At 43.3% G+C, this 24518-nt stretch overlaps 1 protein-coding gene across 1 annotated transcript in view; it reads left to right on the top strand.

Annotated features, from left to right (window-relative positions):
* Positions 1 to 24518, top strand: part of SFSWAP (splicing factor SWAP) — a gene marked incomplete at its 3' end in the record, with an annotated part of 125787 nt that overhangs the window by 86455 nt on the left and 14814 nt on the right. The gene's annotated exons all lie outside the window — the stretch shown is intronic.

Genomic DNA, 24518 nt, shown 5'->3' with positions numbered 1-24518 from the left:
GACCTTGGAGGTCGTCTAGTCCATCCCCCTGCTCAAGCAGGAGAACCTATACCACCTCAGACAAGTGAATGTTAGCCTCTTCTTAAAAACCTCCTGGGATGGAGCACCCACGATTTCTGGAGGTAAGCTGTTCCGCTGGTTAATTGTTTCTCTTTAATTCCAGGTTGCTTCTCTCCTTGATTAGTTTCCATCCATCGTTTCTTGTCCTACCCTCTGGTGCTTTGGAGAATAGCTTGACTCCCTCTTCTTTGTAGCAGCCCCTCAAATACTGGAATACTGCTAACATGTCACCCCTAGTCCTTCTCTTCATTAAGTCATTTTTTCAGTGCTGTTGTAACTCTGAATGGTCACTAAATGAACGGCTGTAACTCGTGAACTGCCTGTATATACCTGGAAACTCAAGGTGGATGGCCACATCTCAGCTAAATTAAAGCATGTGGTTTCTTCTCCAGCCAGAGGGAATGAGACCCCTTCCGGTTCTGTGATGCTGGGCCAAGACGATGGTATTGGCTATATTAAAAAAATGGCATCATTAGAATCTCAGCTTTTGCTTGAGAAGGGGATTGAAGTAAACAAGGCTTGAGTTGTAATGGAGAGAGATTTAGAAGTATTGCAACATTTCTGCATGAATGATCTGGTGGGTCACCAAGCTGTTCTGTTTAGTCCGCGCTGAGAGTCGTGGAATGCTTTATTCCTGTATCCATCCTAGTCACGTTTGGGGGATTTCGTTCCGCACAGCTCTTTTGCTTGGATTCATCTGTTAGCTTGAACAGCGATTTAGCCACATTTGGTCAATGTTGCACACACCCTGCTAAGCTTTATTCATGGTTTACATCTCACCGCAATTGGGTTTATCGTGGCAAAGTCTGCTAAAGCCAAAGAGATCACATTCCAGCTTAATGTCTACTTTCAGATCAAGAGCATATTTCTCGGCCTGAATCCCCATGCCAGGTGGACTCATAAATCTGACCAAAGAAAGGAAAGAAGCAAGCTTTATTTTGCTGTGATTTGTTGGACAAGGTTTCCTCCACTGTTTGTGTTCGGTGTTGATAGCCAGGTGTGCGCTTTTGTTCTTGTGAAAGAGTGATTCAAACCTTTCTTCACCCTGGGATGGTAATCTGTTTCACCAGAGAACCTAACTCAAAAATCCGGGCTCTGTCAAAGGATAATAGGTTTGTAGCTACATCTGGATTAAAAAAATTTTCCATGTCTTTGTTCCCATTGCAGCAAATTAGATTACAGAATGAGGGTTGCCAAGATCACATGAAATGTTAGTAATGCTTCATGATGCCTTGGTATAAAACCACACTTGGAATACTGCATCCAATTTTGGTCACCCTGATATAAAAAAGATGTTGAGACTCTGGCAAGAGCGCAGAGAAGAGCGACAAAGATGATTAAGGGGCTGGAGGCTAAAACATATAAAGAATGGCGGCTGGAATTGGGTATGTCTACTTTAATGAAAAAGAAGGACCAGGGCAGTGGTGGGATTCAGCTGGTTTGCACCAGTTCGGCAGAACAGGTAGCTAATTTTTTGTTGCCCAGGAAGGACTTCCCGAATGGACTTCCCGAAGCAGCATCCACACAGAGAACCGGTTGCTCACATATTTCAATCCCACCACTGTACCAGGGGTGACATAGCAGCCTTCCAATATCTCAGGGGCTGCCCCAAAGAAGAGGGAGTCAAGCTGTTCTCCAAAGCGCCTGAAGGGAGAACAAGAAGCAACAGATGGAAACTAACCAAGGAAAGAAGCAACCTAGAACTAAAGAGAAACTTCCTAGCAGTGAGAACAATTAACCAGAGGAACGACTTGCTCCAACACTGGAAGTTTTTAAGAAGAGATTGGACAACCATTTGGTATAGGGTCTCCTGCTTGAGAGGGGGGGGGGTTGAACTAGAAGACCTCCAAGGTCCCTTCCAACTATTATTCTATTCTAAGGCCAGTGGAGAGAAATCATGGTGGCTGGGATAACAATTTAACATTATATCTATGCCACCTAGTTAAGCTTGTTGCACCTCCATTATGTCACAGCCTTCTAAACTGATGCAACTCTGGACCATTTGCTCTGTGTCATCATTTTTTTTTGCCACTGATGGCAAAGCAAACACTAGAAGCATATAAATATTGTTAGTTGAGCAGATCTGACTGGAGATTTTTGTGATTTTGTGTGTGTGTGATTTGTGTATGTGTTTTAAAGAAAGCACTGGAGGCATGTTCTCTTGATGGTGGCCTTTCAGGACCAATTCCACCTCATGCCTCTGCCATGATCATTCTTGTTGACTTGGAGACCTGAAATGTCACCTTCTCCAGAAATGGGACTTGTGAGTCCAAATTGTTGGCCAAGTGGATGGTAGGTTTTCATATTTTCAGGATTGGCTTGGACTGGGATGACCTTGCAACAGATGTCATTTATCAGCCTCACAGGCTTCTTATTGTTCTGTGGATCAAACGGAAGAGGATAAACAAGAATTCTGGTCTGTGGTTGACGGAAAGAGACAGATGTCAACCATTTTGCATCTCTGGTTTCTGTTTGTGTGAATTCTGTTGCGTATCCAATTGAAATCTGTTCCAGCACAGGTGGCAGCTAGTCTTCCAAGAATCTGATGGTTGAAAAATATTTCAGTTGGTACATCGAGCTGATTCCAATATCATCCTTTGTGTTGCTCTATGGTCAAACGGCTCCCTTGAAAATTCAGCACTTTGATTGCTTGGACAGCTCCTTAGTTTCAAACATCTGCCATGTTGGGTGTTAGGAATATGGCATCAAGGATCTGTATAGTGTTGCTCAACTTTGGTGGCTTTCCGAAGGGTGGACCAACACCCAGGGAATTCTGGGTGTTGAAGTTCACGCTTCTAAAGGTGGAGAAATGCTGATGTAGCATTGCTGCATCTTCTAGAATTCTTGTCTGCATCTCTAATCAGCCAGAGAAGACCAGAGGTTTTGTCAGCCAGAGGAACTGGGTTTGGCAAAGCAAGTCTCCTTTAGATCAACTTTCTGAAAGAATCTGTTCCAATCCAGGCAGTTCAAATGAATATAAAGGTTTCTAATGCAAGCTTAAGGGACGCGGTGGCTCAGTGGGTTAGGACGCTGAGCTTGTCGATCAGAAGGTCAGCAGTTTGGCGGGTCGAATCCCGAGTGCCGCGTAGCAGAGTGAGCGCCTGTTACTCGTCCCAGCTTCTGCCAACCTAGCAGTTCGAAAGCATGTAAAAATGCAAGTAGAAAAATAGGGACCACTCCGGTGGGAAGGTAACAGCGTTCCGTGCGCCTTTGGCGTCTAGTCATGCCGGCCACATGACCACGGAGACGTCCTCGGACAAGCGCTGGCTCTTCGGCTTTGAAACGGAGATGAGCACCGGCCCCTAGAGTCGGAAACGACTAGCACGCATGTGCGGGGGAACCTTTACCTTTACCTTTTAATGCAAGCTTAAGCTCTCTACAAGAATGTGAACTATTAACGGTCAAAGCAAATTGTTGACAGAATTCGAGGTGAACTTAGATCTCTTGTGGGCGTGAAGAGTTTGAGACTAATGAAGTATTTGACCCTCCCCTTAAGGCTCAGCCTGGTCAATCAATCAATCAGAATAGAGCTAGAAGGGACCTTGGAGGTCTTTTAGTCCAACCCCCTGTTCAATCAGGAAACCCTATAACCTTTCAGTCAAATGGCTGTCCAATCTCTTCTCCAGTAATGGAGCACCCACAACTTATGGTGGCAAGCTGTTCCACTGATTGATTGTTCTCACTGTTAGGAAGCTTCTCCTTAATTCCAGGTTGCTTCTCTCCTTGATCAGTTTCCATCCGTTGTTTCTTGTCTTGCCTTCTGGTGGCGCTTTGGAAAGTAAGTTGACCCCCCTCTTCTTTGTGGCAACCTCTCAAAGACTGAAAGACTGCTATCATGTCCCCCCTTTTTTTTCTTCTTCTCTAGACTAGCCCAACCCAAATCCTACCATTCTTCATGGTCATCTCCTACAGAACACTTTTCTCAATGACTAGTCCAGGGATAGGCAACCTTGGCTCTTTTATGACCCGTGGACTTCAACTCCCAGAATTCCTGAGCCAGCATGGGGGAAACCTTGGCCCCTTCATGACTTGTGGACTTCATGGCTGGCTCAGGAATTCTGGGAGTTGAAGTCCACGAGTCATAAAAGAGCCAAGGTTGCCTACCCCTGGACTAGGAGCAGGCAGGACGATGCTGATGAACTGCTGCTGGGATGTTGCTGATGAGGTTTCTCCAGGACCAACCAGCATGGCTACCTAGGCACAGATTGCAAGTCGGTAGGCAGTCTTTCTTTTTCCCTCGTCAGATTCTTCGGTGAAAAGGAGACTCAGAATCTGCCGGGGAGGGGATGGTGGTGATGGTGGCAGTCTTAGGATTTCAATGAGTGTCTGGAGGCCCCCACAGCAATTACTTGCAATGTTCCCTAGATAGCACATTGGTGCTCTGGAGCATTTCTCCATTAATGCCACTGATCATTCAGCCTTCATTGAAATGCCAATAAGGGAATCCCAAGGCAATAGTATCGGAGGATCGTTGGCAGAGCCCCAAGGCTGCAACTCAGACTGGTGTGATACAGAAATACAATTTGTAAGGAGAATTGGAGAAGGGATTGTAGAAAGGCAGAGAGAGGAATTGGACTGTCAGGATGCTGCCATTCTGACAGGAGTGGGGACCTTTGGGGTTCTCCTGCGATGTGCTCAGCTTTGCTTTGTTCACCTGAAATGGTATAGGTTCTCCTGCTTGAAAAGGGGGCTGGACTAGAAGACCTCCAAGGTCCCTTCCTATTCTATTCTATTCTGTTCTGTTCTGTTCTGTTCTGTTCTGTTCTGTTCTATTCCATATTTTCTTTATTCTGTTCTATTCTATTCCATATTTTCTCTATTCTATTCTATTCTATTCTATTCTATTCTATTCTATTCTATTCTATTCTATTCTATTCTATTCTATTCTATTCTATTCTATTCTATTCTATTCTATTCTATTCTATTCTATTCTATTCTATTCTATTCTATTCTATTCTATTCTACCCTACCCTACCCTACCCTACCCTACCCTACCCTACCCTACCCTACCCTATCCTATCCTATCCTATCCTATCCTATCCTATCCTATCCTATCCTATCCTATCCTATTCTTACTCTACTTACTCTGTTTACTTTTACACAACAGTATGTACAAACCATTTCTATAACAATAAACCTGTCTAATGCACAAAAATAAAATCAAGATTTCATTTTTCTTTTTCATTGCAAGCACAAAACCTGGAAACAATTTCAAAATAGAAATAGAATTATCTGTCTATCTGTCTATCTATCTATCTATCTATCTATAGATATAGATATAGATATAGATAGATATAGATGATATAGATATAGATATATAATTATATAAACTAACCAAAGAGAGAGAAAAAACTAGAACTAAGGAGAAACTTCCTGAGAGTTAGAACAATTAACCAGTGGAACGACTTGCCTCCAGAAGCTGTGAATGCTCCAACACTGGAAGTTTTTAAGAAAAGACTGGACAGCCATTTGCCTGAAATGGTATAGGGTTTCCTGCCTGAGCAGGGGGTTGGACCAGATGACCTCCAAGGTCCCTTCTAACTTTATTATTATTATATTCTCTTCTTTGGACAAGAAGAATTGGTTTGGCCATCTCTGCTTCTCTTTGCCATGGGGAATCATATATACCTCTATTGACGTATTGATCTTTATCATAATTCGTATTAAGGGCATCCGCTACATGCTAAAGAGAGTTTGCAGGTTGCTGCCTTTTTCTTTTCTTTGCTTTTCCCTCTTTACACTCTCTCTTTTTCTTCTCCCTTCCCTTTCTTCTAGTTTTCTATCCCTTTTTTTGAATTCCTCTTGGTATTTTATATCTCGAGAAAACAATAAAACTACTAAGACTCGCAAAGAAAAAAAAGAGAAAGAAAAGAATTTTTTTAAAAAAAAAAAAGTAATATGATCCTCCCCGACAACAATAAAGGAACATTTCCAGAATTCCTCCAGCGTCAGTTTTTTGACCTGGCCCGCCTTGAAGGACAAATATAATATAATCTGCAAGCCCTTCTTTGTTTTTAGTAAGCTATGGTTTATGGCGTAAGGTAAAGGTAAAGGTAAAGGTTCCCCCGCACATGCGTGCTAGTCGTTTCCGACTCTAGGGGCCGGTGCTCATCTCCGTTTCAAAGCCGAAGAGCCAGCGCTTGTCTGAGGACGTCTCCGTGGTCATGTGGCCAGCATGACTAGATGCCAAAGGCGCATGGAACACTGTTACCTTCCCACCGTAGTGGTCCCTATTTTGCTCCTTGCATTTTTACGTGCTTTCGAACTGCTAGGTTGGCAGAAGCTGGGACGAGTAACAGGCGCTCACTCTGTTACGCGGCACTCGGGATTCGACCCGCCAAACTGCTGACCTTCTGATCGACAAGCTCAGCGTCCTAACCCACTGAGCCACCGCGTCCCTATCTATGGCGTAGGGGGATGCAAAGATCCAACAAATTGTGTTCTGTGTGAGCTTAAAGGATAAGTTGAAAACCTTTCGCTTCTCATCCAGAAGGCTTCTTCCGTTCTAGCAGAAGAATCCTGAATCCCCCCACCGTTCAGTTAGAACGGAAGAAGCTGCTCGGATGAGAAGCGAAACATTTTCAAGGGAGATAAACCAAGAAAGTCCAGTTGCCTTTTGAAGGGGTTAGCCTTGATTCTTGGTGACGCCACGGGGAAACCCTCGCGTGATCTTGGCTACAACGTGAGCAAGTTTGGCCCAAAGGAGATTTTTATTTTCACGAGGCAACTGGACTTCCTGACTTTGCTTTGAAGGCGTTTCGCTTCTCATCTGAGAAGCTTCTTCAGCTCTGACTGTGATGTCCCTTCCACTCCCCGCCGTCCAGTCAGAGCTGAAGAAGCTTCTGGGATGAGAAGCGAAACGTCTTCAAAGGAAAAACAAGGAAGTCCAGTTGCATCCTGACAAAAAGCACCTTTGGGACAAGCGTGACCTGGATTGACTGAGGATCTCCACAGACACTTAGCCCTCCGTAACATATTTTACAGCCTCGACGGAGAACTGCTGACGTGCCACCTTAGTGACAAGGGGCAAGCTTACTCATCCTGGCCGCCTATTATAAGCACATCAGCACACCAACGGATGCTCGTTGGGGGGTCGCCCTCAGCTGCCCTTTCTGACATGCTCCCACTTTGTTCACTGTGGTGCCGAGGCGCCCCGTGCGTCACCAGCCATGATGAGCAGAAAAGGCTTGTCAGAATAAACTTTCCCCTGGCAAGGACATTTTTATTATTATTATTTATTATTATTATTATTATTATTATTATTATTATTATTATTATTATTATTATTATTATTATTATTATTATTATTATTATTATTATTATTATTCGGCTGCAGTTTCCTCGTCTGCAGCGGCTTAAAGCAGGAGACAACCGAGGTTGAGCTTTTCTCTTTTCCTACAACTCCTAAGTGCTGCCACCAGATTTAAGAGGTTTTTTTTTAAGAAAAAAAAATTCTTCTCATTGTATGTAGTGCTAAGTCATGGTTAGCAAGGGTGGTGCAGAGAGAGAGAGAGGGAGAGGGAGAGGGAGAGGGAGAGAGAGAGAGCGCAACTGACTAACTCCTTATAAAGTTACAGGTAGTCCTAGACTTAAAAGAGTTTAGAATAGAATAGAATAGAATAGAATAGAATAGAATAGAATAGAATAGAATAGAATAGAATAGAATAGAATAGAATAGAATAGAATAGAATAGAATAGAATACAATACAATACAATAAAATACAATACAATACAATACAATACAATACAATACAATACAATAGAAAATAGAATGGAATGGAATGGAACGGAACGGAACGGAACAGAATAGAATATGGAGTGGAATAGAATAGAATAGAATAGAATAGAGTAGAATAGAATAGAATAGAATAGAATAGAATAGAATAGAATAGAATAGAATAGAATAGAATAGGGAATGGAATAGAATAGGGAATGGAATAGAATAGAATAGAATAGAATAGAATAGAATAGAATAGAATAGAATAGAATAGAATAGAGAAAATATAGAATAGAATAGAATAGAATAGAATAGAATAGAATAGAATAGAATAGAATAGAATAGAATAGAATATGGAATGGAATAGAATAGAATAGAATAGAATAGAATAGAATAGAATAGAATAGAATAGAATAGAATAGAATAGAATAGAATAAAGAAAAAATAGAATAGAATAGAATAGAATAGAATAGAATAGAATAGAATAGAATAGAATAGAATAGAGAAAATATGGAATAGAATAGAATAGAATAGAATAGAATAGAATAGAACAGAATAAAGAAAAAATAGAATAGAATAGAATAGAATAGAATAGAATAGAATAGAATAGAATAGAATAGAATAGAATAGAATAGAATAGAATAGAATAGAATAGAATAGAATAGAGCTGGAAGGGATCGTATAGGTCATCTAGTCCAACCCGCTGCCCAAGCAGGAGACCCTACACCATTTCTGACAGTGGAGCTTCAGTATCAAAGTTGCTTTCTCTTAGTTGATAAAATCCACTATCATTCAGGGATCCAGGAAAAGACTGGTTTTATGGGCAGTGGATGCATCCAAGCTGCGGCCTTCTCAATCCAGGGGCTAATTCCGATTTTATGTTTTTCTGTTATCCTTGGCAGATCACTGCTGCTGTTGCCAAATGCTTTCCGACACCCATTTAACCCGCGGTGCTGGCAACAATGGCTGAAAAACCAGCTAATTAGATAGGATTAGTGTCATTGTCTGCAGGCAGCTTGGGCTAGATTTCCAACTTCTGGCATATACCAGCCTGTCCGTCTGTGTGTGCGTGTCTTCCATATCTCATCCCAGTTTTTTTCAAAGCAGCTGGCGAGCTACTAACTCTCTTGGGAAGGGACTGATGGGATCTCCTGCTTGGAATTGGATTCAGATAGGCCTGTTGGCTGTGGATTCTGGGAGGTGTAGTCTATATATTGGAGAGACATTTGGGGGCAAGATCCTGATAGAGAATGGAATGCAATGGGAATAGAATGGACTAGACTAGACTAGACTAGACTAGACTAGACTAGAATAGAATAGAATAGAATAGAATAGAATAGAATAGAATAGAATAGAATAGAATAGAATAGAATAGAATAGAATAACAGAGTTGGAAGGGACCTTGTAGGTCATCTAGTCCAGCCCCCCGCCCAAGCTGGAGACCCTACACCATTTCTGACAGATGGCAGTCCAGTCTGTTCTTGAAATGGAATGGAATGGAAGAGAGCGGAATGGATTGGGGGACAATCAGGATGTAATGCTAACCATTAATCTGGAGTCTCATTGGCTGACTGAGATTGACCCAGCTGCAAATGACCCCCCACCTCTGCCATGGGTGGTCCTCAACGTACGACCGCAGTTGAGCCCCAAATTGATATTGCTAAGCGAGACATTTGTTAAGTGAGGTTTTCCCCCTTTCACAACCATTTTTGCCACCGCGGTTAACTGAATCACTGTGGTTGTTAAGTTAGTAAACACGGTCGTTAAGTGAATCTGGCTTCCCCCGTTGACTTTGCTGGTCAGAAGGTCACAAAAGGGGATCGCGTGACCTCTGGACACGGCGACCGTCATGAATACAAGTCAGTGGCCAAGCATCTGAATTTTGATCGCGTGATCGTGAGGATGCTGCAACGGTCGTCGGTGTGACCAACGGTTGTAGGTCACTTCGAACAGTCACTCAGTGAACTGTTGTAAGTCGAGGAGTAGCTGAACTACTCTCTTCACTAAAGCAAGGCCTGATTTACTCTTCAAACGAGAGTTTCCAAGAAGGGAATCTGAGCGGAGAGACAATGAAATGAATAAAATAGCAGAGAACACATCTTTAGGATCTGAGCGTAGATTAATAGATGCTCTCCGGGACATTTGGCTGCATTTATCACCTTCGGACCACCCAAATTTTGGTATAACTGTTGTTGAAGGAAAAGTCTTCTTCATGGTTCAGTCCAAGCCGGGAATAAACAACATGGCAACTGCTTTAGGAAGAAAGTTGCAGTTTATTGAAGAAAAGAGCCAGACAGGAAGATGGCTGTGGAAGAAAAGAGAGTGAGCACATGTAGGGCTCTTGAGGTTGTTTCCTGTTCCTGTTTGATGCTTTGTGTTTCCTGCGTCATGTATTTTGACCTGTGTCCCTTTGGCATCTGTGGGTTAATCCTATTATGTCCTGTCTGAGAGTTTGGGTGGGGTATGTAGATTTTAGGTGTCTTTGTCTTCTAGCTGGAGGGCTTCCAACCTTCCTGGATGGTCTGCATTTCTACAGAGCTAGTTTCTGCTTGGGGGAGAGAGACTTGGGGCTATTAAGAAATAAAACTGGGCATGCTTTTCTGCCTCTTTAAGATCCTTTGAGGAAATATATTTTTCTGCCCTTTTAATATTTCCTTCTCTGGAAGTGGGGGGAGGGGGGTCTGACTTCCCACACCGTCAAGTGCCATCCTGGCTGGAGCAGATTTGAAGAGAAAATTTGGAAATAACTCCTTTAAAAGGCCTTTAGTGATGTCTTAATTTCCCCCTTCTTAAGTAGCCACTCCGCGGCTATTTCAACTCCATCAAGCTGTCAGCCCTGTTTCACTTTTTGGATGATTTAATTCGCGGGGCACCGTTCTCAGCTGCCAAGTGGAAAAGGGTTAGGGGGAGGGGTAATGCATTCTCTCCCCACCCAATCTTTTTAATTTCTGTAACGAGAGGGAACTTTGAACTTGGGATTTTTTTTAAAAAAAAAAAGGCAGGGGCTTTTTGGATGAGGGGATAGATGGGGAACTCATCAGATTTGCAGACGACACCAAGCTGACAAGAATAGCCAACACTCCAGAAGACAGGCTTAAGATACAGGAGGATCTGGACAGACTCGAATACTGGGCGCTATCTAACAAAATGAAATGGTGAAAAAAGTAAGGTTCTATACTTAGGCAGGAAAAATCAAATGTACAGGTATAGTATAGGTGGTACCTTGCTCAATACTAGTAACTGTGAGAGGGATCTTGGAGTCCTAGTGGACAATCACTTAAATATGAGCCAGCCGTGTGCTGCAGCGGCCAAAAAAGCCAACACAGTGCTAGGCTGCATTAACAGAGGGATAGAATCAAGATCACGTGAAGTATTAATACCACTTTATAATGCCTTGATAAGGCCACACTTGGAATACTGCATCCAAACCCCAAATTGATTGTCATTTCCTTACATCTAGAATTAGAACTTGGGATGCAAGGAAGCATCCAACGGTTGTGAGATGGCTGATCCCAAATTTCTTACCATCTTTCTCAGGAGTTTTTACAATGCCTTGGTAAGGCCGCACTTGGAATACGGCATCCAGTTTTGGTCACCACGATGTAAAAAAGATATCGAGACTCTAGAAAGGGTACAGAGAAGAGCAACAAAGATGATTGGGGGCTGGAGGCTAAAACATATAGGGAATGGTTGCTGGAATTGGGTATGTGTAGTTTAATGAAGAGAAGCATGAGGGGTGACATGATAGCAGTGTTCCAATATCTCAGGGGCTGCCCCAAAGAAGAGGGAGTCAAGCTATTCTCCAAAGCACCCGAAAGCAGGACAAGAAACAACGGATGGAAACTAACCAAGGAGAGAAGCAACCTAGAACTAAGGAGCAACTTCCTGTCAGTTAGAACAATTAACCAGTGGAACAACCTGCCTCCAGAAGCTGTGAATGCTCCAACACTGGAAGTTTTTAAGAGGAGACTGGACAGCCATTTGCCTGAAATGGTATAGGGTTTCCTTCCTGAGTAGGGGGATGGACTAGATGACCTCCAAGGTTTTTTCCAAATTATTATTATTATTATTATTTGCCAAAGGACACACTGATTTTCCTCTCCGCGTGGTTGATGGAATCATTGGCTTTGCTGTACCGAAGATATATATATATATATATATATATATATATATATATATATATATATATATATATATATATATATATATATATATATATATATATAAAGCCCAGCCTTGCTTGCACAGAGCCGGGCTGAGTTCTAAAGGGCTCCCAGACCCCGTATGGAAAGCTTTGAGGCTGCAAACTTTGATTTTAGCCAGACCTTGCAGGTTCTCCCTTTTCAAGAAAACCTCCCTGCTTTCCAGCTGCGGTTCGCTTGTCAGCACAAGCCGTCAGCTCAGCTGTCACCTTCCATCAGATTCATTCCGTTGGCAAGGACGTGCTGGCGGGCTGATTTATTTTCTGGATGGGGAAGTTACATTTCTGTTGAAAGGCTGGTTTGCAACGAGAGGGAACGTGAAGGGATTCAGGCCTGGCATTGGGCGATCCGGGCAATCGGTTTTGCCAGCCTGGCACACAAATCGTAGACACAGCTGTGTTGTTCTCCCTGCGTGCTCACTGCAGCAGCTTTGAGCGTCAGTGAGGTTCCACGTTTTTCAACACTTGGTTGACCCAGTTTTGTGCGCGGCCCGAAGCTGCGGTTTGCTCGTCTCAATAAGACCATCGACTAGATTCACACAACACTGCGAGCACCCTGGGGAGGGGGGGAAATGAGGACTTAGATCAGGGGTCTCAAACTCAATTTCATTGAGGGCCACATCAGCATTGCGGTTGCCCTCAGGGGGCCGGGTGGGTGTGGCCAGGTTGGGCGTGGCCTATTGGGTGGGCGTGGCTAGAGTGCATATGGCCTACTGGGTGGGCGTGGCCAGCTCTACATCGTTGGCATCAAGGGTGCCTATGGGGGCCTGGGCAGGAGTGGGACAGATCTGAGGGTCTCTGGCAGGAGGAGGGTCTCTGGGCCAGGGCCAAGGCAGTGGGGGCCATTCCCTCCCTGTTTCCAGGATGGCTTCGCGGGCCGCATGAAACCACTTTGCGGGACGGATCCGGCCCCCGGGCCTTGTGTTTGACATGTCTGACTTAGATCATCGTGATGCAGACCCTCATGATTTAGGTTCTTGTGTCCAACGCTCAGATGTCAGCAGAGAGCAGAATACCATCGTTGGAAGGGACCTTGGAGGTCTTCTAGTCCAGCCCCCTGCTCAAGCAGGAGACCCTAGACCAGGGGTGTCAAATTGCTGGCCCACGGGCCGGACACGTCATCTAGAAGCCGTGCCCACCCCATTGCTGGCAATGGCAAAACTCTCCCAATACGTTGCGCGATGTCACGTGACATCACGAGTTTGACATGTCTGCCCTAGACCATTTCAGTCAATCAGTCAATCAACCAATCAAAACAGAGCTGGAAGGGACCTTGGAGGTCTTCTAGTCCAACCCCCTGCTCAAGCAAGAGACCCTAGACCATTTCAATCAATCAATCAATCAATCAATCAATCAATCAATCAATCAGAATAGAGCTAGAAGGGACCTTGGAGGTCTTCTAGTCCAACCCCCTGCTCAAGCAAGAGACCCTAGACCAGGGGTAGGCAACCTCGGCTCTTTTATGACTCATGGACTTCAACTCCCAGAATTCCTGAGCCAGCCAAGCCAGCCAAGCCGGCTCAGGAATTCTGGGAGTTGAAATCCATGAGTCATAAAAGAGCCGAGGTTGCCTACCCCTGCCCTAGACCATTTCAATCAATCAATCAATCAATCAATCAATCAAAACAGAGCTGGAAGGGACCTTGGAGGTCTTCTAGTCCAACCCCCTGCTCAAGCATGGGACCCTAGACCATTTTAATTAATCAATCAATCTGAATAAAGCTGGAAGGGACCTTGGAGGTCTTCTAGTCCAGCCCCCTACTCAAGAAGGAGATCCTAGACCATGCCAGACAAATGGCTGTCCAGTCTCTTCTTTAAAACTTCCAGTGTTGGAGCATCCACCGCTTCTGGAGGCAGGTTATTCTGCAAGATCAGGGTTGCGCTGTAAAAACGAAGGCAGGGCTCTTTCAAACCCCACGCCAAATCGAGGGGGAAAGCCGGATTCGTTTTTTAACAGCCACGTGATTCACTTAACAGCTGAGGGATTTGCTTGACGACAAATGTTGGGCTCCCTTGTGGCCGTAAGTCAAGGACTTACTTGCCTGTGCATTTTTTTTATTGAAAAGTTTTACAATACATTTTATCTTTAACAATCCCTCCCCCCCTCCCTCCACCCACCCCTTCCTAGCCCTCCCTAACCTTCCCCCCTTCCCCCCTCCCCCCCTCCCCGACTTCCCAGAGCTAAATACAAGGTATAAAAGCAGAAAACAATCATAAACAACCATATGCTAACAACAATAAACTATTAAGTCTATCGCACTCTAGCTCATATGAAATGACTACAAGCAATACTAATATTACATAAAAAAAGAAAAAAAAACTTATTCAAATGCTAAGTGAAACTTTTTAGTCCCATATTCTTGCCTGTGCATTAAGAAGGGATTTGGGAAGCAACTTTGGGCCCGGGAGGAGTTGCAAGCCAGAGATTTCCAGCTGTGGGGAATTTCCTCCAGATCAAGAAAAGAAGAAGATTGGATTTATTTATTTATTTATTTCCCCAACCCAGAATCGCATTAGCTGTAATGCTGGAAATTGGCTTGTCTCGAGTGCCCGTTAGTGTCACATTTGCAGGCTTAAGAAGATGCTGATTAGATCTGCGCCAAGATTCAGTTGGGGGATTTGAGTGAAAGACAACCTGATGGAGTCACCTAATCGAATCAGGGTGTCCAAATGCCGGATTAAATTGGCTAGATCCGAACCGATTTTGGGCAGACTGATTGAAACTCCTGGTACACCTATCCACGTACCTCTGTGGCGTTCAGGTTTCAATTCAATTGCTTTTTTTTTAAAAAAAAAAGATAGTTATGTGTGGGTAATGGGTATGAATGCAGAACAAAATACAAAATAACAAGAGTTAGAAGGGACCTTGAAGGTCTTCCAGTCCAACCCTTACTTAAGCAGGAGACTTTCTTGAAAACCTCCAGAGATGGAGCAGCAGAACGTCTGGAGTCCCGCTAATTATTCTTACTCCAGGAAATTTCTCCTTAATTTTACATTAGATCTCTCTTTTGATAAGCTTCCATCCGTTACTTCTTGTCTTGCCCTCTGGAGAACAGATTAACAGAATAAAAGAGTTGTCCAGAGGGACCTTGGAGGTCTTCTAGTCCAACCCCCTGCTCAGGCAGGAAACCCTATACCAGACATGTCAGACACAAGGCCCGGGGGCCAGATCCGGCCCGTGAAGTGGTTTCATGCGGCCCGCAAAGCCATCCTGGAAACAGTGAGGGAACGGCCCCCATGCCTTGGCCCTGGCCCAGAGACCCTCCTCCTGCCAGAGACCCTCAGATCTGTCCCACTCCTGCCCAGGCCCCCATAGGCACCCTTGATGCGAACGATGTAGAGCTGGCCACGCCCACCCAGTAGGCCACACCCACTCTAGCCACGCCCACCCAGTAGGCCACGCCCACCCTGGCCATACCCACCCGGCACCTTGAGGGCAACTGCAAAGCTGATGCGGCCCTCAATGAAATTGAGTTTGACACCCCTGCCCTATAGCATTTCAGACAAATGGTTGTTCAATCTCTTCTTAAAAACCTCCAGTGTTGGAACATTCAGAAATTCTGGAGGCAAGTTGCTCCACTGATTGACTGTTCAAGCTGTCAAGAAATTCCTCCTTAGTTCCAGGTTGCTTCTCTCCTTGATTGGTTTCCATCCGTTGCTTCTTTTCCTGCCTTTGGGCGCTTTGGAGAATAGGTTGACCCATCCCTCTTCTTTGTGGCAGCCACTCAAATATTGTTAGGCTGCTAGCATGTGTTTTTCCGACAAGGGCATTGCTTTTTCGAAGACCCCTTTGATTTTAAGCCCTTATTAAAGGCTTCTAAAATTTCCACAATTTAACAGTAAAAAACAGCTCCTTTTTTCCCCCCAGCCTGAAACAGAGGAGGTGCCTTAGCCACACAGATGCTTAAATCATCTTAATTATTCCATACCGAGTTTCTTTCTTCCTGACTTTAGGGAATCGTAGCCTGGGGTTTTTATTTCCTTGCCGATTTTGGATTTTGCCCTAGGCTCAAACTCAGCAAAATAGGCTTAATTAGGGCACAGGAGCCTGTGGCTTTCCAGTTGGACACCCAAAGCTGCATGATGGCAACTGATTGGAGTGGCAGAGTAAATATATCACCTGGAGGGAGCCGGCAATTTTTATTCTGCCTCTTGGGATCCAACGTTACCGAAACTACAAGTTGTTCATACGGATTCTAGCTGATAGACTGAAAATACACTTTGCAAGGATTTTTCTTGAAGATCCACATGGGTTTTTTCCCTAAAAGAAAGTTAAAGGAGAATATTAGGAATGTCTTGGATAATATAGAATATTTCAAGCAACTTACACGTAGTTCTCGGCTTACAGCCGTTGGTTTAAGGATCGTTGGAAGTTACAACGGCACAGAAAATAGTGACCTATGACCGTTTTCCACACTTACGACCGTTGCAGCATGCCCGCGGTCATGTGATCAAAATTCAGATGTTGGCAACTGACTCACATTTAGGATAGTTGCAGTGTCCTAGGGTCATGTGATCCCATTTTGCGACCTACAGAGAAGCAAAGTCAATGGGGAAGCCAAATTCATTTTACAACCGTGTTACCGACTAAACAACTTGTTTCTATTCTATTCTATTCTATTCTATTCTATTCTATTCTATTCTATTCTATTCTATTCTATTCTATTCTACTCTACTCTACTCTACTCTACTCTACTCTACTCTATTTTATTCTACTCTACCTTACTCCTATTCTATTCTATTCTATTCTATTCTATTCTATTCTATTCTATTCTATTCTATTCTATTCTATTCTATTCTATTCCATTCCATTCCATTCCATTCCATATTTTCTATTCTATTCTATTCTATTCTATTCTATTCTATTCTATTCTATTCTATTCTATTCTATTCTATTCTATTCTATTCTATTCTTACTCTACATTCTATTCTATTCTACTCTACTCTACTCTACTCTACTCTACTCTATTTTATTCTACTCTACCTTACTCTATTCTATTCTATTCTATTCTATTCTATTCTATTCCATTCTATTCTATTCTATTCTATTCCATTCTATTCTATTCTATTCTATTCCATTCTATTCTATTCTTACTCTACATTCTATTCTACTCTACTCTACTCTACTCTACTCTACTCTACTCTACTCTACTCTATTTTATTCTACTCTACCTTACTCTATTCTATTCTATTCTATTCTATTCTATTCTATTCTATTCTTACTCTACATTCTATTCTACTCTACTCTACTCTACTCTATTTTATTCTACTCTACCTTACTCTATTCTATTCTACTCTACTCTACTCTACTCTACTCTACTCTACTCTATTTTATTCTACTCTACCTTACTCTATTCTATTCTATTCTATTCTATTCTATTCTATTCTATTCTATTCTATTCTATTCTATTCTTACTCTACATTCTATTCTACTCTACTCTACTCTACTCTATTTTATTCTACTCTACCTTACTCTATTCTATTCTATTCTATTCTATTCTATTCTATTCTATTCTATTCTATTCTATTCTATTCCATTCCATTCCATTCCATTCCATTCCATTCTATTCTTACTCTACATTCTATTCTACTCTACGCTACTCTACTCTACTCTATTTTATTCTACTCTGCCTTACTCTATTCTATTCTATTCTATTCTATTCTATTCTATTCTATTCTATTCTATTCTAAAGATCATTAAAAAGAAATCCAGTGTAGAACTAAGGAGAAATTTCCCATCAGTGAGAACAATTAACCAGTGGGACAACCTGCCTCCAGAAGCTGTGAATCTCCAGCACTGGAAGTTTTTTAAGAAGACAATTCCTTGTTTGCAAAATTCCCAGATTTGATCCCAGATACCTTCAGGCGGGCTTAGCTGACTCAGGAATTCTGGGAGTTGAAGTCCATGAGTCATAAAAGAGCCGAGGTTGCCTACCCCTGGTCTAGTTTAATGAAGAGAAGGATGAGGGGGGACATGATAGCAACTCTTCCAATATCTCAGGGGCTGCCCCAAAGAAGAGGGAGTCAAGCTATTCTCCAAAGCACCTGAAGGGAGGACAAGAAGCAACGGATGGAAACTAACCAAAGAGAGAAGCAACCTGGAACTAAGGATGAATTTCCTGACAATGAGAACAATTAATCAGTGGAATAACCTGCCTCCAGAAGTTGTGAATGCTCCACACTTGTCTTTGTTAAGAAGAGACTGGAAAACCATTTGTCTGAAATGTATAGGGTTTCCTGCCTGAGCAAGGGGTTGGACTAGAAGACCTCCAAAGTCCCTTCCAACTCTGTTATTCTATTCTAATTCTGGGTTATGCTTGTGTGGTCAATCTAAATTTCTGAAGAACTTCTTTCCTTCAAAAGGGCTAAAGTTCCAGGCAGAGATAATGACTCCCAAATGCTGGGCTTTCTGGGCATTTGCATTTTCATCAGAAAAACAGCCAGCCTGTACATTAACGGGACGCGTTGCTGTAATTAATTTGCTAAACGGTGGGGCAGCAGGTCATCCCGCCCGAACTCAAAATACACAACCCGTTGAAGTTGCTAAGTCGTGACATGTTTGCACTTGCTCTGGGTGTGGGTAAACTGTGAACTGTAGTTGTTAAGTGATTTTTTTCCTCTCCCCCCCCCCCATCTGTGTAAATCTCGAGTATTTATTTTCTTCCATCTGGCAAAGCTTGGAGTTGAGACAGCTTTGAGGCTGGAAATGGGAACAGATTCTCTGTACATGATTTGAGGAAATCTCTTCCTGGTCTCTATAGAGGCTTTGGGGAAAACTGACGTTCCATCAGTTGCTTTTCTTGTGTTTACTCAACCAAGCCAGATTGATTAAGGGGGCCCTGGAGAAAAACCTTTGGGTTCCAACTGACCTGGTGGATGATGCTAGAGCCCAATGTTCTTCTGAAAGCAACTCCAGATTTTTGACCCGGTGCAGATGTTCCTCTTCTAGCGAGTTGAATCCCATCTGCTGCTGGAAATAAATTCATCCAGCTTTCTCTCAAGGGGCAGATTGTCCCAGTGTAAAAGCAGATTGCCTCATCTCCCCCTCCAGCTGCATTAAAGAGAGCAGGCTGTCCAACCCAACTGGAGTTGGAAGAAGAGAAGAAGCTTGGGAGACATCTCCATAGACCTCTTGGCTTCCAAAGGCACCACCTTGTCAATGCAACTCTCAGATTATGTACTGGGACGCCACTCAGCTGCATCAGACAGACTCCGTGACAGTTCGGACTCTTGCACAATAAAATAACACAACGGCAAATGAGAGCGTTGTAAAAGAGCAGAGAGATGGAGACAGTTGGTTCAAAGGAACATAATGGAATAACAGAGTTGGAAGGGACCTTGGAGGTCTTCTAGTCCAAACCCCTGCTCAGGAAGGGGCGAAGGAGACCCCAGCTAGGAAGGAAGCAAAACAACAAACACAGAAGGATTGAACATTGTTTTCTACCCATTGAGCTTCTGCTTGAAAGGATGAGAATCAGGGTGGTTAACCTTAATCTTAACCTCCTAGAAGATGCTAGAAAGGGGGTCTAGTCCCCCTTTAGAAGTCAACTGGGTATCCTTAGGCTGGACACAAGCAGTGTTAGACTAGAAAGTAACAAACATTGTTCTACCAACCTTCATTGGACCAATGTGGTAGATCACTGTCCATTAAGAGCCATGATGGTGCAGTAGCTAGAAAGCAGGAGTTTGATCCTCACGGGCTCAAGGTTGACTCAGCCTCCCATCCTTCCGAAGTCAGTAAAACGAGGACCCAGACTGTCAGTGGGCAAAAGGCTGACTCTGTAAACTGCTTAGAGAGGGCTGTAAAGCCGTGTGAAGTGGTATATACGTCTAAGTGCTATTGCTATTGCTAAAACACTCAATGAAGAGGTCTACATCTTTGTGATGGTATGTGGAAAAGACCTTGGGAGACTGAGTGAAGGGAGCCCATTCCCAAGGGAATGGGCAGATAAGAGACTGCTTAGCCCACAGCTGCGTAATGGGTGGAGAAAGAGACTCACAAGTAACCCTCCCTAGTTTCTCAGGCTGTAAAGGAGATGGTTATGGTTTTTGGGAAAGACCTTGGGAGACAAACAGAAGAGAAGCTTCCTAGGGAATGATAAGATAAGAGAGGGCATAGCCCAGAGCTGCATAATAGGTGGAGAAGGATGCTCAAAAGGGACCTTCCCTAGTTACTTAGGCTGTAAAGGAGGGGGCTGTAATGGTATGTGAGAAAGACCGCAGGAAATGGGGAGACGAGATGCTGCCTAGGGAACAGTCAGATAAGAGGCAGCATAGCCCACAGCTGCGTAATGGGTGGAGAAAGAGAAGAAACCCTCCCTACCTTCTCATCCTGTAAAGGAGGCGGCTGTAACAGGAATGTGACAAAGATCTTGTGAGATGGGGGAAGAGATGCTGCCAAGGAAAGAGTCAGATAAGAGACAGTGCAGCCCCGAGCTGCATAATAGATGGAGAAAGGGACCACCACCCCCTAGTTTCTCAGGCTTTAAAGAAGATGGTTATGGTATGTGAGAAAGACTTTGGGAGACTGGGCAAAGAGATGCTTCCAAGGGAATGGTCAGATAAGGGAACACTTAGCTTGCAGCAAGGACAATGGGGGTGAGACAAGGGTCTTACAAAAGACCCTCCCTAGTTTGTCAGCCTGTAGAGGAGACAATAGAGGATCTATCCTTTCAGCCGTGCAAGATTCTATCGATGTAGCTTTACAATACAGTGGAGATAGCTCATCTGATTATAATTCCTATCAGCTTTACCCAGGAGGCTGACAATTCTGCAGTGAGGTGACTTGGGTTGAATATATACATGTAATCTCTGTCTCTCTCATACAGTAATTCAGTATGTTAGCTTTTCAGTATTACACATACAAAGTAGTTTTATAATTTAGAACATTCCTTTTAAGTATTTAGATTTTTTTTTAGCCTTATCGTCGTTGTGTTTAGTAGTCTGAACCATTTTATTTACTTCCATGAAGCTTCCGGGAACGAGTTTATGCATTTTAATTTGAATCTTGTAACCTTCCACAATAATGGTACAAAATGTAAGTTAGTGGCTGTAATAAAACTATGACTAACACAGTTTCTGCCTCTGAGCAAGGAGTTGTAGCTCAGTAGATCAACACTTTCTTGTTTGCAAAATTCCCAGATTTGATCCCAGGTATCTTCAGGTGGGCTTGGGAAAATAATTTGTTCAAAAATCCTGGAGTATTGTTCTCATCAGAAGAAAGAAGAGGGGTCTAAATGAATTTGTGGACCCAATTATGACACAGTTTAGTTTTCCTAATTTCATCCACAAAACGTGTCAGACTCCAGAGTAGGTTTTGGTGACCATGGACCCTTCTCAAGTGTTATCCAACCAAACCCCAAATTGATTGTTGTTTCCTTATATGTAGAATTAGAACTTGGGATGCAAGGAAGCATCCAACGGTTGTGAGACGGCTGATCCCAAATTTCTTACTATCTTTCTCAGGAGTTTTTACAATGCCTGGGTAGGGCCGCACTTGGAATACTGCATTCAGTTTTGGTCACCACGATGTAAACAAGATGTTGAGACTCAACAAATAGTGCAGAAAAGAGCAACAAAGATGATTAGGGGACTGGAGGCTAAAACATATAAGGAACGGTTGCTGGAATTGGGTATGTCTAGTCTAATGAAGAGAAGGACGAGGGGAGACATGACAGCAGTCTTCCAGTATCTCAGGGGCTGCCCCAAAGAAGAGGGAGTCAAGCTATTCTCCAAAGCACCTGAAAGCAGGACAAGAAGCAACGGATGGAAACTAATCAAGCAGAGAAGCAACCTAGAACTAAGGAGGAATTTCCTGACAATGAGAACAATTAACCAGTGGAACAACCTGCCTCCCGAAACGGTCAATGCCTCAACACTGGAGTTTGTTAAGAAGAGACTGGACAACCATTTGTCTGAAATGTTATGGGGTTTCCTGCTTGAGCAGGGGGTTGGATTAGAAAACCTCAAAGTTCCCTTCCAACTCCACTATTGTTGTTGTTCTTGTTGTTGTTATACCAATTCCTAGAAGACGAAGCCTAGGAGAGCAGATGGGTTGGAAACCATCCTTCTTAATTTTTGCGTTCTCTTTTCCTCTGTGAGAGGCTATCCACAAATGTCTTTATCCAGATGAATCACTGCTGGAACATGCCAGAAACCCTTACGCTGCAAGGAGGAATTGCTGGAGGAAGAATGTAGCAGAGCAAGCACTGGGCTTCTCAGCTGAGGAAAGCAATTAGTCTACATAACAGGGAAATTACCGTGTTTCTAAGGACATGGCTAATTGATTAACCCGGGTGGGATGGGGTGGGGTGGGGAAGACCCTCCAGGTTTAAATGCAGTTCTTGAACCTGTCAAAATTGTCATGAGAAGGCCGACTGCTGAAGATCTGAAATTGTAATGTGGTGGGATCTCCAGCTAGACAGGAGGGAGGTGTTAAGAGGGGGCTGAGTTTAGAGTCTTTGCACAGCAGAAAGCAGCACAGGCCTGACCTGCCCCAGAATCCCTGAAGCCTTATGTGAAGGAGGTGACCAAGCTGAGCCTAAGGGAGGGGTCAAACACATCGTTTGTCATGAGTCTCTGTGTGCCCACAGGAGTTCTAAGTCCTGCCCACCTTGAATGCCTTCCTATTCCCCACTCATTTCCTTCCTTCCTTCCTTCCATCCATCCATGAGAGAGAAGGAGGGAAGGAGGCAGCAAGCAAGGAAGGAAGAGATGGACAGACAGAAAGGAGGGAGAAAGGGAAATTGTGTGAGTGTGTGCCTTCTTGCCTCCCGCTCATTTTCCTCGACCGTTAGTAGCTCAGATTTTTGTAGAGAGCTTAAGCTTGCAATGAATCATTATACTCATTTGAATTTCCCCGAATCTCCTGATTTCCCTGGCACTTGCCATCATTTGACCTTTCCCAGGGGATTGCAATCGGTCTGGTGAGATTCTTGTAACATCCTTGAGTAGCAATAAACTACTGTTTGGGACTCTTTATGAGTGATTCTGGTTGCTTTCACCTGACGTATAACAATCGCATTTAGATTTATATAGCGCTTTATAGTACTCTCTGGGCGGTTTGCAATGTCAGCATTATTTGCATCTTGCCCCCAACAATCTGGATCTGCATTTTACCAACCTTGGAAGGATGGAAGGTTGAGTTAAACTTGAGTCCCATGAGGATCGAACTCCAGGCGGTGGGCAGAGTTTGCCTGCAATACTGCATTCTAACCACCGCGCCACCAGGACTCAGGCATGCAAACAGACAACCGATGAATGCATTGGAGTTAGGATTTGGCTGGTCTGTAGGATCCTGACAGGAGCTAATTTAAGGAGACGCCGTGGATGGGAATTTAAGGGCAAAAGGCTATTGTTTTTTCTAACGGGGGTCAGTTTTCAGTGGATCCATTAGAAAACAGGTCCTCCTTTTATGGCATCCTGTGTTTAGGAAAAGGCTAGCAGCAGCTGTCGACTCCCCCACCATTGGTGCAATTTCAGTTGAATAAGAAACTGTCGGCTTTCGAGCTAGACCAGACCAGGAAGTTATGGAGAGTAATGCTACTGTGATTATAGGATTAGAGTAATCGAATCCTACAAGTATGAATCTGTCTCTCCCCTTCCTTGCCTTGATGATCAAGAGACCAAAGGAAGGTCAAGTCTGAGGCGCTTCTTCAAATTACTTTTTCTGCCCAGGACTCGGGTTTCATTGATCTGACTGTTGCCTTGATTGCCTCTCTCTTCCTTTCCCCCCCACCCCTCACAGCCCATTACAGAACCTCATCTTTTGACTCCAAGCGGGACCGTCTCCTACTGGAGAACAAGAACTGAGATTGCTCCTAGTTGGAATGAAATCTCAGCCTATGAGAGAGAGGCGGGGGGAGAGGGAGAGGGATGAAGAAATATATATAGAGAGATACAATATACTGGAGGGAGAGAGAGAGAGAGAGAGAGAATATACTGGAGAGAGAGAGAGATACAATATACTGGAGAGAGAGAAATAAAGAAAGATAGAGAGATAGATACAATATACTGAAGAGAGAGAGAGAGATAAAGAAAGATACAGAGATAGATACAATATACTGGAGATGGAGAGAGAGAGAGAGATACAATATACTGGAGATAGATAGATAGATAGATAGATAGATAGATAGATAGATAGATAGATAGATAGATAGATAGATAGATAGATAGATTATCTATCTATATTGTATCTCTATCTCTCTATCTCTCTATCTATCTATCTATCTTTCTATCTATCTGATAGATAGATAGATAGAGAGAGAGAGAGAGAGAGAGAGAGAGAGAGAGAGAGAGAGAGACAATATACTGGAGATGATAGATAGATAGATAGATAGATAGATAGATAGATAGATAGATAGATAGATAGATAGATGATAGGTATAGACAGACAGACAGACGGATTATTATTATTATTATTATTATTATTATTATTATTATTATTATTATTATTATTAATTTTATTTGTATACCACCCTTCTCCCGAAGAACTCAGGTAGATAGATAGATAGATAGATAGATAGATAGATAGATAGATAG

Source organism: Vipera ursinii, assembly GCF_947247035.1.
Source record: "Vipera ursinii genome assembly, chromosome: 14".
NCBI lineage: Eukaryota > Metazoa > Chordata > Lepidosauria > Squamata > Viperidae > Vipera > Vipera ursinii.
This window is presented reverse-complemented; position numbering and strand designations above follow the sequence as displayed.